This window comes from Oncorhynchus tshawytscha, linkage group LG08 (genome assembly GCF_018296145.1).
Source record: "Oncorhynchus tshawytscha isolate Ot180627B linkage group LG08, Otsh_v2.0, whole genome shotgun sequence".
In the NCBI taxonomy this organism is placed as follows: Eukaryota; Metazoa; Chordata; class Actinopteri; order Salmoniformes; family Salmonidae; genus Oncorhynchus; species Oncorhynchus tshawytscha.
The window spans coordinates 34,599,951-34,613,658 of NC_056436.1; the positions used below are offsets into that span (position 1 = coordinate 34,599,951).

The 13,708-nt window shown below is 42.5% G+C and overlaps 1 protein-coding gene across 6 annotated transcripts in view; it reads left to right on the top strand.

The window, feature by feature from the left end:
* LOC112256568 (palmitoyltransferase ZDHHC14) overlaps nucleotides 1-13,708 on the top strand; it is a 139,904-nt gene that overhangs the window by 18,702 nt on the left and 107,494 nt on the right. Inside the window, exons 1-2 of one of the 6 annotated variants that reach the window (XM_042325458.1) lie at nucleotides 6,781-6,786; nucleotides 10,214-10,215. The exons of the other annotated variants lie outside the window; for them this stretch is intronic. The gene's annotated coding sequence lies outside the window, so the exon portion shown is untranslated. Of the gene's footprint in view, nucleotides 1-6,780; nucleotides 6,787-10,213; nucleotides 10,216-13,708 lie in introns of those variants that run through there. 6 annotated transcript variants of the gene reach the window in all.

Sequence of the window (13,708 nt, forward strand, 5' to 3'; positions counted from 1 at the left end):
AGCTTCAAAAGGTGGGTGGTGCTTGGAATCATTGTTCTTCCTCTGTCAGCCATGGTTACCTGCAAGGAAACACGTGCAGTCATCATTGCTTTGCACAAAAAGGGCTTCACAGGCATGGATATTGCTGCCAGTAAGATTGACCCGAAATCAACCATTTATCGGATCATCAAGAACTTCAAGGAGAGCGGGTCTATTGTTGTGAAGAAGGCTTCAGGGCGCCCAAGAAAGTCCAGCAAGCGCCAGACCGTCTCCTAAAGTTGATTCAGCTGCGGGATCGGGGCACCACCAGTACAGAGCTTGCTCAGGAATGGCAGCAGGCAGGTGTGTGTGCATCTGCATGCACAGTGAGGCGAAGACTTTTGGAGGATGGCCTGGTGTCAAGAAGGGCAGAAAGGAAGCCACTTCTCTCCAGGAAAAACATCAGGGACAGACTGATATTCTGCAAAAGGTACAGGGATTGGACTGCTGAGGACTGGGTCATTTTCTCTGAATCCCCTTTCCGATTGGGGCATCCGGAAAAAAGCTTGTCCGGAGAAGACAAGGTGAGCGCTACCATCAGTCCTGTGTCATGCCAACAGTAAAGCATCCTGAGACCATTCATGTGTGGTGTTGCTTCTCAGCCAAGGGAGTGGGCTCACTCACAATTTTGCCTAAGAACACAGCCATGAATAAAGAATGGTACCAACACATCCTCCGAGAGCAACTTCTCCCAACCATCCAGGAACAGTTTGGTGACGAACAATGCCTTTTCCAGCACGATGGAGCACCTTGCCATAAGGCAAAAGTGATAACTAAGTGGCTCGGGGAACAAAACATCGGTATTTTGGGTCCATCGCCAGGAAACTCCCCAGACCTTAATCCCATTGAGAATTTGTGGTCAATCCTCAAGAGGCAGGTGGACAAACAAATTCCAAGCATTGATTATGCAAGAATGGGCTGCCATCAGTAAGGAAGTGGCCCAGAAGTTAATTGACAGCATGCCAGGGCGGATTGCGGAGTTCGTGGGAAAAAAAGGGTCACTGCAAATATTGACTCTTTGCATCAACTTCATGTACTTGTCAATAAAAGCCTTTGACATTTATGAAATTCTTGTAATTTATACTTCAGTATTCCATAGTAACATCTGCAAAAATATCTAAAGACACTGAAGCGGCAAACTTTGGAAATGAATATTTGTCATTTTCAAAACTTGGCCACGTCTGTACAATTGAAGTTGGATGTTTACATACACTTAGGTTGGAGTCATTAAAACTAGTTTTTCAACCACTCCGAAAAATGTATTGTCAACAAACTATAGTTTTGACAAGTCGGACAACAGGCCCTCTGATTTCACACACTGAACTCTATCTGAGAAGTAGATTGTGAACCAGGCAAGGCAGTCATTTGAGAAACCAAGGCTGTTGAGTCTGCCGAGAAGAATGAGGTGATTGACAAAGTCAAAAGCCTTGGCCATGTCGATAAATACGGCTGCACATTATTGTCTTTTATCAATGGCGGTTATTATATCGTTTAGGACCTTGAGCGTGGCTGAGGTGCACCCATGACCAGCTCGGTCTTAACCGCCATCGATAAGAAACATTACTGTGCAACCGTATTCATTGATCTGGCCAAGGCTTTCGACTCTGTCAATCACCACATCCTCATCGGCAGACTCGACAGCCTTGGTTTCTCAAATGATTGCCTTGACTGGTTCACCAACTACTTCTCTGATAGAGTTCAGTATGTCAAATCGGAGGGTCTGCTGTCCGGACCTCTGGCAGTCTCTCTGTGGGTGCCACAGGGTTCAATTCTTGTACCGACTCTCTTCTCTGTATACATCAATGATGTCGCTCTTGCTGCTGGTGAGTCTCTGATCCACCTCTACGCAGACGACACCATTCTGTATACTTCTGGCCCTTCTTTGGACACTGTGTTAACAACCCTCCAGGCAAGCTTCAATGCCATACAACTCTCCTTCCGTGGCCTCCAATTGCTCTTAAATAAAAGTAAAACTAAATGCATGCTCTTCAACCGATCGCTGCCTGCACCTGCCCGCCTGTCCAACATCACTACTCTGGACGGCTCTGACTTAGAATACGTGGACAACTACAAATACCTAGGTGTCTGGTTAGACTGTAAACTCTCCTTCCAGACCCACATCAAACATATCCAATCCAAAGTTAAATCTAGAATTGGCTTCCTATTTCGCAACAAAGCATCCTTCACTCATGCTGCCAAACATACCCTTGTAAAACTGACCATCCTACCAATCCTCGACTTCGGCGATGTCATTTACAAAATAGCCTCCAATACCCTACTCAACAAATTGGATGCAGTCTATCACAGTGCAATCTGTTTTGTCATCAAAGCCCCATATACTACCCACCATTGCGACCTGTACGCTCTCTTTGGCTGGCCCTCGCTTCATACTCATCGCCAAACCCACTGGCTCCATGTCATCTACAAGACCCTGCTAGGTAAAGTCCCCCCTTATCTCAGCTCGCTGGTCACCATAGCATCACCCACCTGTAGCACGCGCTCCAGCAGGTATATCTCTCTGGTCACCCCCAAAACCAATTCTTCCTTTTGGCCGCCTCTCCTTCCAGTTCTCTGCTGCCAATGACTGGAACGAACTACAAAAATCTTTGAAACTGGAAACACTTATCTCCCTCACTAGCTTTAAGCACCAACTGTCAGAGCAGCTCACAGATTACTGCACCTGTACATTGCCCACCTATAATTTAGCCCAAACAACTACCTCTTCCCTACTGTATTTATTTATTTATTTTGCTCCTTTGCACCCCATTATTTTTATTTCTACTTTGCACATTCTTCCACTGCAAATCTACCATTCCAGTGTTTTACTTGCTATATTGTATTTACTTTGCCACCATGGCCTTTTTTTTGCCTTTACTTCCCTTATCTCACCTCATTTGCTCACATCGTATGTAGACTTGTTTATACTGTATGTTTGTTTTACTCCATGTGTAACTCTGTGTCGTTGTATGTGTCAAACTGCTTTGCTTTATCTTGGCCAGGTCGCAATTGTAAATGAGAACTTGTTCTCAACTTGCCTACCTGGTTAAATAAAGGTAAAATAAATAAATAAATAAATAAAAATGTAACAAAGTGGAAAAAGGTAAGGTATCTGAATACTTTCCCGAATGCACTGTATATTTCAAAGTAGACAGTGCCACTAATCATACTACCACTTGACACCGGTGTAGTGTCTGCTTGTGCAGTGGGGGCAAAGGAGTGGGGGAGGGGTAATATTCCAAGATTCAAAAATAAGAAATTAGCTAGTTTCATTGGATTTCTTTACTATTAAAATAACAGGATTTAAAAAGTTAAATAAGTCTGTAAGGGCAACTTGGAGCCCAGTCTGTGCATGTGCCTGACTAGGGGTCAAACGATTGACAGGTCTCTAAGTCATTTTCCACCATAGATTTTACCCTAGCTTTAAAATAATTTGTGACGATCTCCTGTAGTTTCAAGTCCTTTTGTAGCTCGTTCCATGTAAGTGGGCGCAGAGCACTGCAACGCTTTTTTTATTTTATTTTTTACATTGCTCTGTATGGGCCTTAGGCACCGTCACAGAGATGCAGTCCTGTGAGCATAGACTGTAATTGTCATTATTCTGCTGGACAATGAAGGTACACAGGTAAAATGGGACCCTTCCATTTTGAGCGGTGAGAAAGTGGTAGATATTGGGAAGGGGGTGTGTGGGAAGGACCTGATGACCGTAACCTGGGTTGTGTTATTAGTGCAATCTTTTTTATTTTTTTATTCTCTCTATGGGAGCTGAAATGAGGGGTAAGATCTATTGAGGTAGAATATATTATGTGATATGCCCTGGCCTGCAGTGATAATGAACTTACTCTCCCGGCTCTATTGCTGTTGAACCTGGATCCACAGGAAATTTAGTCCATAGCTGATCTGACACGCCTGACTCGAGTATTTCCAAGAGACTGTGCTGTAACAGAACCCTGATAAACTGGTAATTGGCTTCCTCCTCTTCCTGTTTCAGAACGGTATTGCTTCCTACTGAAAACTGCATAGATGAATGTTTAATGTCTGTAGACTGTAGTGCAGGTTGGAGGAAGAGAAGTGGACCTGGCTCAGCTTTAAGCATCTTTGGTGTTTTGTTTGCCTTAGACCTCTTGGCTTAAACAGCCAAGCTCAAAGCACTGTGTTCAATTCGGCTGTTTTAGTAATGAGAACAAAATTAATTCCTTTATTATGACACAGTTCGATCCCCACAGTGAATTCTTTAAAAAACAAAGTTTGCTACAAATCGAGATATTAAATAGTGATCCATTCTGACTACTACATTTGTCGTCACACAGGACTACGTGCTGACACAGACCAATCACGGGCCGGCATGCTACGAGGAGGCTCTTTCAGGCAGGATGAAAATGACTACGTCGACCATGAACCTTTGCTAGTTACGGCCACTTTCATCATGATCCTTATTTTCACATTTTAGGGGGCTCCCGAGTGGCGCAGCGGTCTAAGGCTGCATCTCAGTGCTAGAGGCGTAACTACAGACCTTGGTTCGATTCCAGGCTGTATCACAACCGGCCATGATTGGGAGTCCCATCGGGCGGCGCACAATTGGCCCAGTGTCATCTGGGTTAGGATTTGGCTAGTTAAATAAAAAAATTCATATGTAGTTCTCCATAAGAATACATGAATGACGTCAGCAACATCGGTATCTACTGGTTTTAATGTCTATGGTCCCTATAGCATGATCTGTGTTATGTTGACAGTCAGTTTAAAACTGGAAGATTGAGTTGAGACTACCATTAGCCTAGACAAGGAGTGTTGAACTGTCTTCTAGGGCATAGGCTGGTCTAAATCAGTGTCGGGGTTTTTGACTGATGGGCTGATGTCAGTGCTGATGAAGGGCTTCAACATGATGGCACCAGACATGGAGGTTTCCCACCTTTCACCAGTCTGCTCGCGGTAAACAAACGATGGAGCCAAACAGAACTGTTTACGTCTGGGAGAAGCAATTCAAGCTCCGAAACTCAAATAAACTCTCTCCGCATATGGTACGCAGCAGTGGACGATCCTAAATCACATCATCCTCCATCCCGTTCAAGCTTGTGAGCTCTGCTCAACTGTGGAGCTGTACGATTTAATGGGCTAACTTGCATTAATTAGGCTATAGTGTAACATATGGTTTTGTACAGTTTACTTTAAGACTGCACATATTTATCTTTCTCACTAATGCATCAGTGTAATATTCTTAGGCTAATTGCCATCCTTATGGGCAGAGGTGTCTAATTAATATACAGTATTTTGAGTTTCAGCTCATTAGTTTGGGAGAAATTGATTACCCTGAAGTTCAATTATCTTTAATTAGTCCTAACATTTTTTGGGGACTATAATAAAAAGATTTAATCAAGTCTGCCAGTGAAATTCTATTACAGCTATTTTGAGCTTTTATGGTCAGATAATGTATTTGCATAGACTTTGTTGTTGTTGTAATTTGTCATCTATCATGTTAGTCACATGTCAAGCCTTTGAAAATGTGAAAAAGATGTGGTCCCTTCCTGTATTCCTACAGTGAAGAAGAAGCAGAACTGTCAAGACTTGGAATTCCTTACGTCACTCTCTGATTGGTCAGTGGTTGGTTCCACTTGTTGACAACTACGCCAGTAGAAATGCACTGACAGCTACTTCTCACCACTTATGCCTTCGCTTCCCCTGAACAAAGGGTAAGGTGTCCCAGAGTCAGAAGCTGCCCTGAAATGTTATGTCTTAGTTCTTCACCCTTGTGGGACTGAATCTTCTGAAATAAAGAGATTCTGTGTAGTGGTTAATATTCAATAGTCAGGCAGGTTCATGAACTTCAAATCTTCTCCTTTCTCTATTCCCTGTCTTTGATATTCATAACCAGGGACTATGAACTGGCCAATTTCCTCTGTACAAAAGGAAGGGGAAATTGTGATTTTTGGGACCCCTCAGTTGCTTTGTGATACATATACAGATTTAAATGTTATTGTTTGTCATGGATTACAAATTCCTCAAAAGCCAGTGTATTACCACACTAATCTTAGCCTGTTACAACCTACTGCTTTTTACTAATTTGACAGCCTACAGCTATTAGTCAAGCCACAGTCTCAGAGAACTTGAAGCCCAAATCCTCTGCACGAACTAGTTTATTCTGGTTAGCTTCTTTGGTTGTCTATCTCAGAGTGATGTGGATTAACCCCATGGTAGTCGTCTTTCCGGCATTTAAAAGAGAAAGGAAAAACCTCCATAACAATTTGGCTAAACCTCCAGATTGAGTATTGGTTCGCCTCACCAATTACCAGCCCTTTCAGTGGGCTGTGAGAAAGAGCTGGAGAATGTGCAAGCTGAGAGTGCTCTGTGGGTGTCCCTTTTCTTCTGCTACGCTGTTCATTTGAGACCAACAAAAAACATTTTTACAGATGGAATAATTCCCTCCCTATAAAGTAGGTCATTGCAATAATACCCAGGTGTGTGTGTGTGTGTGTGTGTGTGAGAGAGAGACAGAGAGAAAGCAGCTTGACCCTAAAGCCAAGAGCAGTGGAAGCCAGTAATAAAACAATGAAAAAAGAGCTACCATGGCAGGGCCAGGGGAAATTTCCGATACATAGTTGAGGCTTGGTGCCTCATGCTTGGCGGGAGATGTGGAATAACACCCCGGATCTGTAGTCCAGTTAATAACTTGTACAGACTGTCAGGAAGCACCATGTCTGACCCTGACACAGTTTGCCATCAGATCTCATGACACCAGATTTAATGATGCCTGAAATCATTGTTTTATTCGCTTTTGTGAGGTCTCTCTTAAGCACTTGAAAGGGTTGGCAAAGGATTCCTTGAGCCTTGAGCTACTCTGGGCAATGTGATTTCTGGTTTGGACTGGACTCTTTTGTGTTATTTTGGGTGATGGGGTGGCCTAGCTACAGTATGTGGCAATTCCTTGAATCTGGTTTGTACAACTGCAGTGCTGGACTGGGTCCTCGGCATGTTGGTAGAAAATGCGAAGATGGACTAATCTTCTGAGTCACCATAGTTGCAGACGCAATGCTATTGTACCATAGATGTGTTCTAATTGGAGACATGCTGGTGAGGGGTGGACAGCACTACACAATGCAGTAACAAGACTGAGACTGAAATGTCAAGACAGTCATTGTGTCCGCAGATGCCAGTGGGCCATCGTCTCTTTGTGACCTCAGCATGTTTATGACCAGCTTATTTGTCTGACCCACCCTCCCCCCCGTGCTGATCACTACTGTCTGTAATAAGGGGCTGTTACCTCAACAACGTTGCCATTCTCCAATTGACTAAAGTTCCATAATGCTCCATTCAGTGATATTGTGTCCTGTCATGACAGTCAATCCATCAATAATCGTGCTGTAAAAAAATCATAAGTGTGAATAATATGTCAAAGTGCTTACACAAACATGTCAAAGGGGACTGTTATCACACATGCACAGTTGCATGTAGGCTACTACATACTGTACACGACTAGTGAGTGTCCTGGACCCAGTCTCTCCGCTGGAATGGGCGCTTGTCCCTAGGAAACATGGTCTGTTCTTGCCCTTCCAATGTCTACCCTGCCATCTTTCATCCCAGCTGGACAGCTATTGTGTCACCCACCCCTGTCTTAGCCTATAGTAGGCTCCTATTGAAGAGTTCACACTGCTGGGATGTGGTGTGAACACCCGAGCCCTGCAAGAGGAAAGAGCTTTGTTGCGCTGGTCAAAATGGACCAAACTGCTTCAGTATGTCTTTGCTATCGCTGACCTCGGCCAAGAAACAGGTTAACCCTTTTCCTGCACAGAATTTGATACGTGACCAGGTTTATTTCTGTATTCTCTGTTTGGATCTGTCAGTCATAACTTCATGCAGGGCAGAACATTGTCCCACGGTTGGAAATGTTTTATTTCTACTCCCAGAGCGCTCATGTAAAGAAACACAGGAACCTTGGGCTAATTGGACATTCTTTTCTGGTTTCTTGGTATAGGAAACTAAATTCAGTAGGCCCAGTCTGCATGAGACAGTGGAACTTTATGGTGATCATTGTTGTTCTTGGGTTTGAGAAATCCTAGACCACTGCAGACCTATAACCAATATTAGAAGCAGCTCAATGAGTTATAGAGGCATGTTTAGAAGGGAAAGGGGATACCAACTGATTGCATTCAACTGAAATGTATCTTCCGCATTTAACCCAACCCCACTAAATCAGGGAGGGGGAGGGGGGGGGCTGCCTTAAATCAACATGCATGACTTCGTTGCCTGGGGAACAGTGGGTTTTAACTGCCTTGCTCACGTGCAGAATGACAGATTTTTACCTTGTCGGCTCGGGGATTCGATCCAGCAACCTTTCGGTTACAGGCCCATCCCTCTAACCACTAGGCTACCTGCCACCCCCATAGCATATCACTGTAAGGAAAGTAAGCTGGGTGGGGTGCTGGCATATCACCCTTAGGCTACGTCATATAGTAAGTAAAGCACAAAACAACTGTCGGTCGTCAGACTGCAGTGATGTTTACCAGATTTCTGTGTACTGTTTAATGACGTGACAGGGAAACAGTAACTCAATTCCCTTTGTGTTAACCCACATTAAAAAGCATGTCTTGGATATTTTTTTAAAAGGGTAAAGATATATGCCAAGATATAATAGAATTAATAAAAAGACATCCCCCACTCAAACCGCAAGCCAAATTCTCTCCCTACGCTGTAATGTCTTCCATATTGTTTGCTGCCACAAATTCAATATAGAAGCTAAACCTGAATTCAAGGACTCTGCCCCTTCAACAGGATGGTTTGTTGGAATGAAAAGGATTTGAATGAATTTCATCGTACATTCTCCATCGTACGGCTTTTCACCCATCCTTTTCTTCTTTGACGTTGCTGTCAGTTCACTTCAATCGTGTGGTTGTTTCCACGGTAACCACTTCCCCACTGGATATTGTCAGTCTCCATGGCAACAATATGCTAAACCTAAGTCCTGGTTTAATAGAGAGAAACAGTAATGGCGTCTTTTTGTAGGCACTAACTCCGCCATGGTTCTTTGGACATAGCCTATAGGGAAATTAATGGGGGTTTTGTATAAATGCGGAAAATAAGGTCTATGGTAAACAGATGCTCTACGGGATAATCACAAAGGCTTCTTAATTCATAAAGGTAATGTTAACTTACTGATACAGTATTCTGATAGAAAAAAATGTATAAAATATCCTAAACCTGTTTTAACCTCAAACCTTATTCCAAAACCCTATTCTTTCCCCATAGGGATGGCTGAACGAACCAGAGGTAACTCATTTCCGGGTTTTAGTACTACAAGCTCTATTCAGAGTTTGGCACTGAACTGATAGGTGAGGAATGGTGCAGAAATGTCCCATTACAAAAAAATAGCCCGTTGTAAAGGTCATGGGCTTCATCAGTCACCCCTGTATCATTTAGATTAGCCAATTCTCCAGAAAGATCATTTAACTTGTATAGCGCTTTTCATTACAAAGAAAATGAGCTCAAAGCACTTAAAAAGCAAAACAAACAAAGAATACGTTTAAATTGGAGATGGAATGTCACTATTTGAAAGGCTGGTAGATGAGGCAGTTTGGATTAGACAGGTAGTATAGCTTTCGCAGAGGGGGCTTCGATGGTACAGCCAGAGAAACAAAGACTGTCTGCCAAACGGGCACGGAGTGCTTCATCAGTGCACCACATCTGCTTCTCTGGTGGTCAGTTCCTCCATAGGACCCATTCCTCTGTAGGTACTGGTCTTCCATTGCACAACATGTAGCACCCACCTGGAGGATGACATGGCTGCTGAAAAGCGCACAATATTCACCACATCTTGGCAGTGGTTAAAAACAGTCCCCGAGCCTCTAATGCCATCTCTAGACACAGCAGGCAGTGCTTCTTGTAATTCTTACCAACAGATTAAACAATAAAGCCTGGGATGCATTACTTGAATCCAAACAGCTAGCTAACTGTAAGCCAAAGACATGCCTTTCCATCCCAATTCTGCAACTCTGAGAGTCAAGACCACTCATTCAAGGGTTTTTCTGTATTTATTCTTTCTACATTGTAGAATAATAGTGAAGGTATCAAAACAATGAAATGGCACATATGGTATCATGTAGTAAACAAAACATTTGAGATTCTACTAAGTAGCCACATTTTGCCTTGATGGCCGCTTTGCACACACTTGGCATTCTCTCAACCAGCTTCACCTGGAATGCTTTTGAAGGAGTTTCCACATATACTGAGCACTTGTTGGTTGCTCATCCCAAACCATCTCAATTGGGTTGAAGTAGGGTGACTGTGGAGGCCAGGTCATCTGATGCAGCACTCCATCACTCTCCTTCTTGGTCAAATAGTCCTTAGACAGCCTGGAGGTGTGTTGGGTCATTGTCTTGTTGAAAAACAAATGAACCACACATGCGGATATCATCCGTTCACCTACTCTGCGTCTCACAAAGACATGGCGGTTGGGGGAAAAAAGGACAGATTTCCACCCGTCTAATGTCCATTGCTCGTGTTTCTTGGCCCAAGCAAGTCTCTTCTTCTTATTGGTGTCCTTTTAGTAGTGGTTTCTTTGCAGCAATTTGATCATGAAGGCCTGATTCACGCAGTCTCCTCTGAACAGTTGATTGCTGAGATGGGTCTTACTTGAACTCTGAAGCATTTATTTGGGTGGTAATTTCTGAGGCTGGTAACTCTAATGAATTTATCCTCTGCAGCAGAGGTAACTCGGTCTTCCTTTCCTGTGGTGGTTCTCATGAGCCAGTTTCATCATTGCACTTGATGGTTTTTGCGACTGCACTTCTTAAGAAACTTCAAAAGTTCTTGACATTTTCCGCATTGACTGACCTTCATGTCTTAAAAGTAATGATGAACTGTCGTATCTCTTTGCTTATTTGAGCTGTTCTTGCCATAATAGGGACTTGGTCTTTTACCAAATAGGGCTATCTTCTGTATACCAACCCTACCTTGTCACAACACAACTGATTGGCTCATATGCATTAACAAGGAAAGAAATTCCACAAATTAAATTAACAAGGCACACGTGTTAATTGAAATGCATTCCGGGTGACTATCCTCATGAAGCTGGTTGAGAGAATGCCAAGAGTGCAAAGCTGTCATCAAGGCAAAGAATCGCAAATATAAAATATATATTGATTTAACACTTTTTGGCTACTACATGATTCCATATGTGTGTTATTTCATGGTGTTGATGTTTGACTGGTACTGTAAGTGATCAACCCCCACAGCAGTCAAACCCCACGTGTATGAAAATACAACAAAAAATAACAGCCCCCTGCGATATTTACAGATCTCTCTGCCTAGGTGACCTCATGGAGAAGATGACCCCCTCAATATGTCGAAGGCTGACACAGGCTACAATTAAACATGTATGTCTTATGACTCTTTTTAAGGGTGATTTCACACTTGGTCCCTTTTCAGCCAATTTTTGTGAACTCAGTACGGTTCGCTCAACCCCATCAAACACCTTTGGGATGAATTGGAACACCAATTGCGAGCCAGGCCTAAACACCCAGCATCAGTGCCCAACCTCACTAATGCTCTTGTGGCTGAATGGAAGCAAATCCCCACAGCAATGGAGGCTGTTTTAGCAGAAAGGGGGGGGGGACCTACTCCATATTAATGCTCATGATTTTGGAATGAGATGTTTGTCATGCAGGTGTTCACATACTTTTGGTCATATAGTGTTCTGATTACAATCTTTCTCATATTTTAACTAAATGCAATCAATTAACTTCCAAAATGTAAGTAGGTATATCTAGCTGTCTGATAACACATTCTGATTAAATGGCTTGTCCTGCATTTTGTAAAAACCCAGAGTGAATGTTGGAAAAAGATCTTGGTTTCTTTCTAAACATAGCAAAGTGAAAGCAAATAGGACTCGGTCCACAAAATAGGTGAACTGGCTAAAGGGTTGAGTCCTCATTCAACGACGAGGGCAATGTGAATACAAAGACCACATTTTTAAAAAAAAATATATTTTTTACCCCAGAGTTCACTTTAAAGAGGACTATACGTGAAAACACCCTAAATTGGTGTCTTGGAACTACCCATCCCGGATCCGGGAGAATTGTCATCAACTACACGAATTAGCATAGCACAACGGTCAAAAAATATTACTAGAAAATATTCATATTCATGAAATCACAAGTGAAATATAGTGAAACACAGCTTAGCCTTTTGTTTATCACTCTGTCATCTCAGATTTTGAAATTGCTTTACAGCCAAAGCAAGACAAGTGTTTGTGTAAGTTTATCGATAGCATAGCATTATGTCCAGCTAGAAGCAGGAGGCTTGGTCATGAAAATCAGAAAATCAATCAATTCAGTTTACCTTTGATGATCTTCGGATGTTTTCACTCACGAGACTCCCAGTTAGACAGCAAATGTTCCTTTTGTTCAATAAAGATTATTTTTATACCCAAAATACCTCCGTTTGTTGGTCACGTTATGTTGAGAAATCCACCGGAAATAGAGGTCACGACAATGCCGGAAAATTCCAAATTATATTCATAATATCGACAGTAACATGGCAAACGTTTTTTATAATCAATCTTCAAGGTGTTTTTCAAATATCCATTCGATAATATATCAACCGGGACAATTGGCTTTTCAGTAGGAGCGAGAGGAAAAATGACTGCCTCTGTCTTTTACGCAAGAATCACTCTGAGAGCCCTGGCCACTTACACAATGTTGTCGTTTACCCTCATTCTTCAACATAAAGGCGTGAAACTACGTCAAAATGCTGTAGACACCTGAGGGAATAGGTAGAAAAAGGAATCTGGTTGATATCCCTTTCAATGGCCAATAGGGGTGCATAGGAACACAACGGTTTCAAAATAAGGGGCACTTCCTGATTGGATTTTCATTAGGGTTTCGCCTGCAATATCAGTTCTGTTATACTCACAGACAATATTTTGACAGTTTTGGAAACTTTAGAGTTTTCTATCCTAAGCTGTCAATTATATGCATATTCTAGCATCTGGTCCTGAGAAATAGGCTGTTCACTTTGGGAACGTTATTTTTCCAAAAATAAAAATAATGCCCCCTAGTTTCAAGAGGTTTTAACAGACCTGCAGTAGCCTAGACATAGCTCCATCGATCCATGTCTGTGGGTAAAGTGAAGGCCTGATGTACAATGTTCTGCTCTCCTTAATGGCCTCAGTTTGGAACCTCTGTCCGTCTCCATGACCTCATCACCTCTTAACACACCTGACTGTTTCTCCATTATATTTGTCTTGTCACCCAGCGCCAGAATGTATTAGATGCGATAGGGATGCACATTGCTTCACTGGCTGTCAGTAAACTCTGCATTTAAGGAGAAAACACATTGCACTGAATTACGCTCTGCCGTTCATTCGCAGTTCATTCGCTTGCTGACTGCGCAGTGTGTTTAAAGCCCCCTATGCCATCTTTATAATTGTATTTTTAAATAATCACTATGTCTAATAAATCACTGTGTAAATCACTGTGTGAAAAGAAGGCCTCCTTTTGGGCATTGGCCATGCAGAACCTTTAAATCTGTCATCTGCAGTCTAGAGCCAAACCCCTTACCCAGATGAACAGTCATTGGTCTATTATAATCAGATCACATTGTGAAGTGCGCAAAAAGTTCCATCCCACCTGACCAGACTAAAATTCCAGGATTTATTTTTCAAACCACTCTTACACAAACACGGTATCATCATTTTCAAAATGTT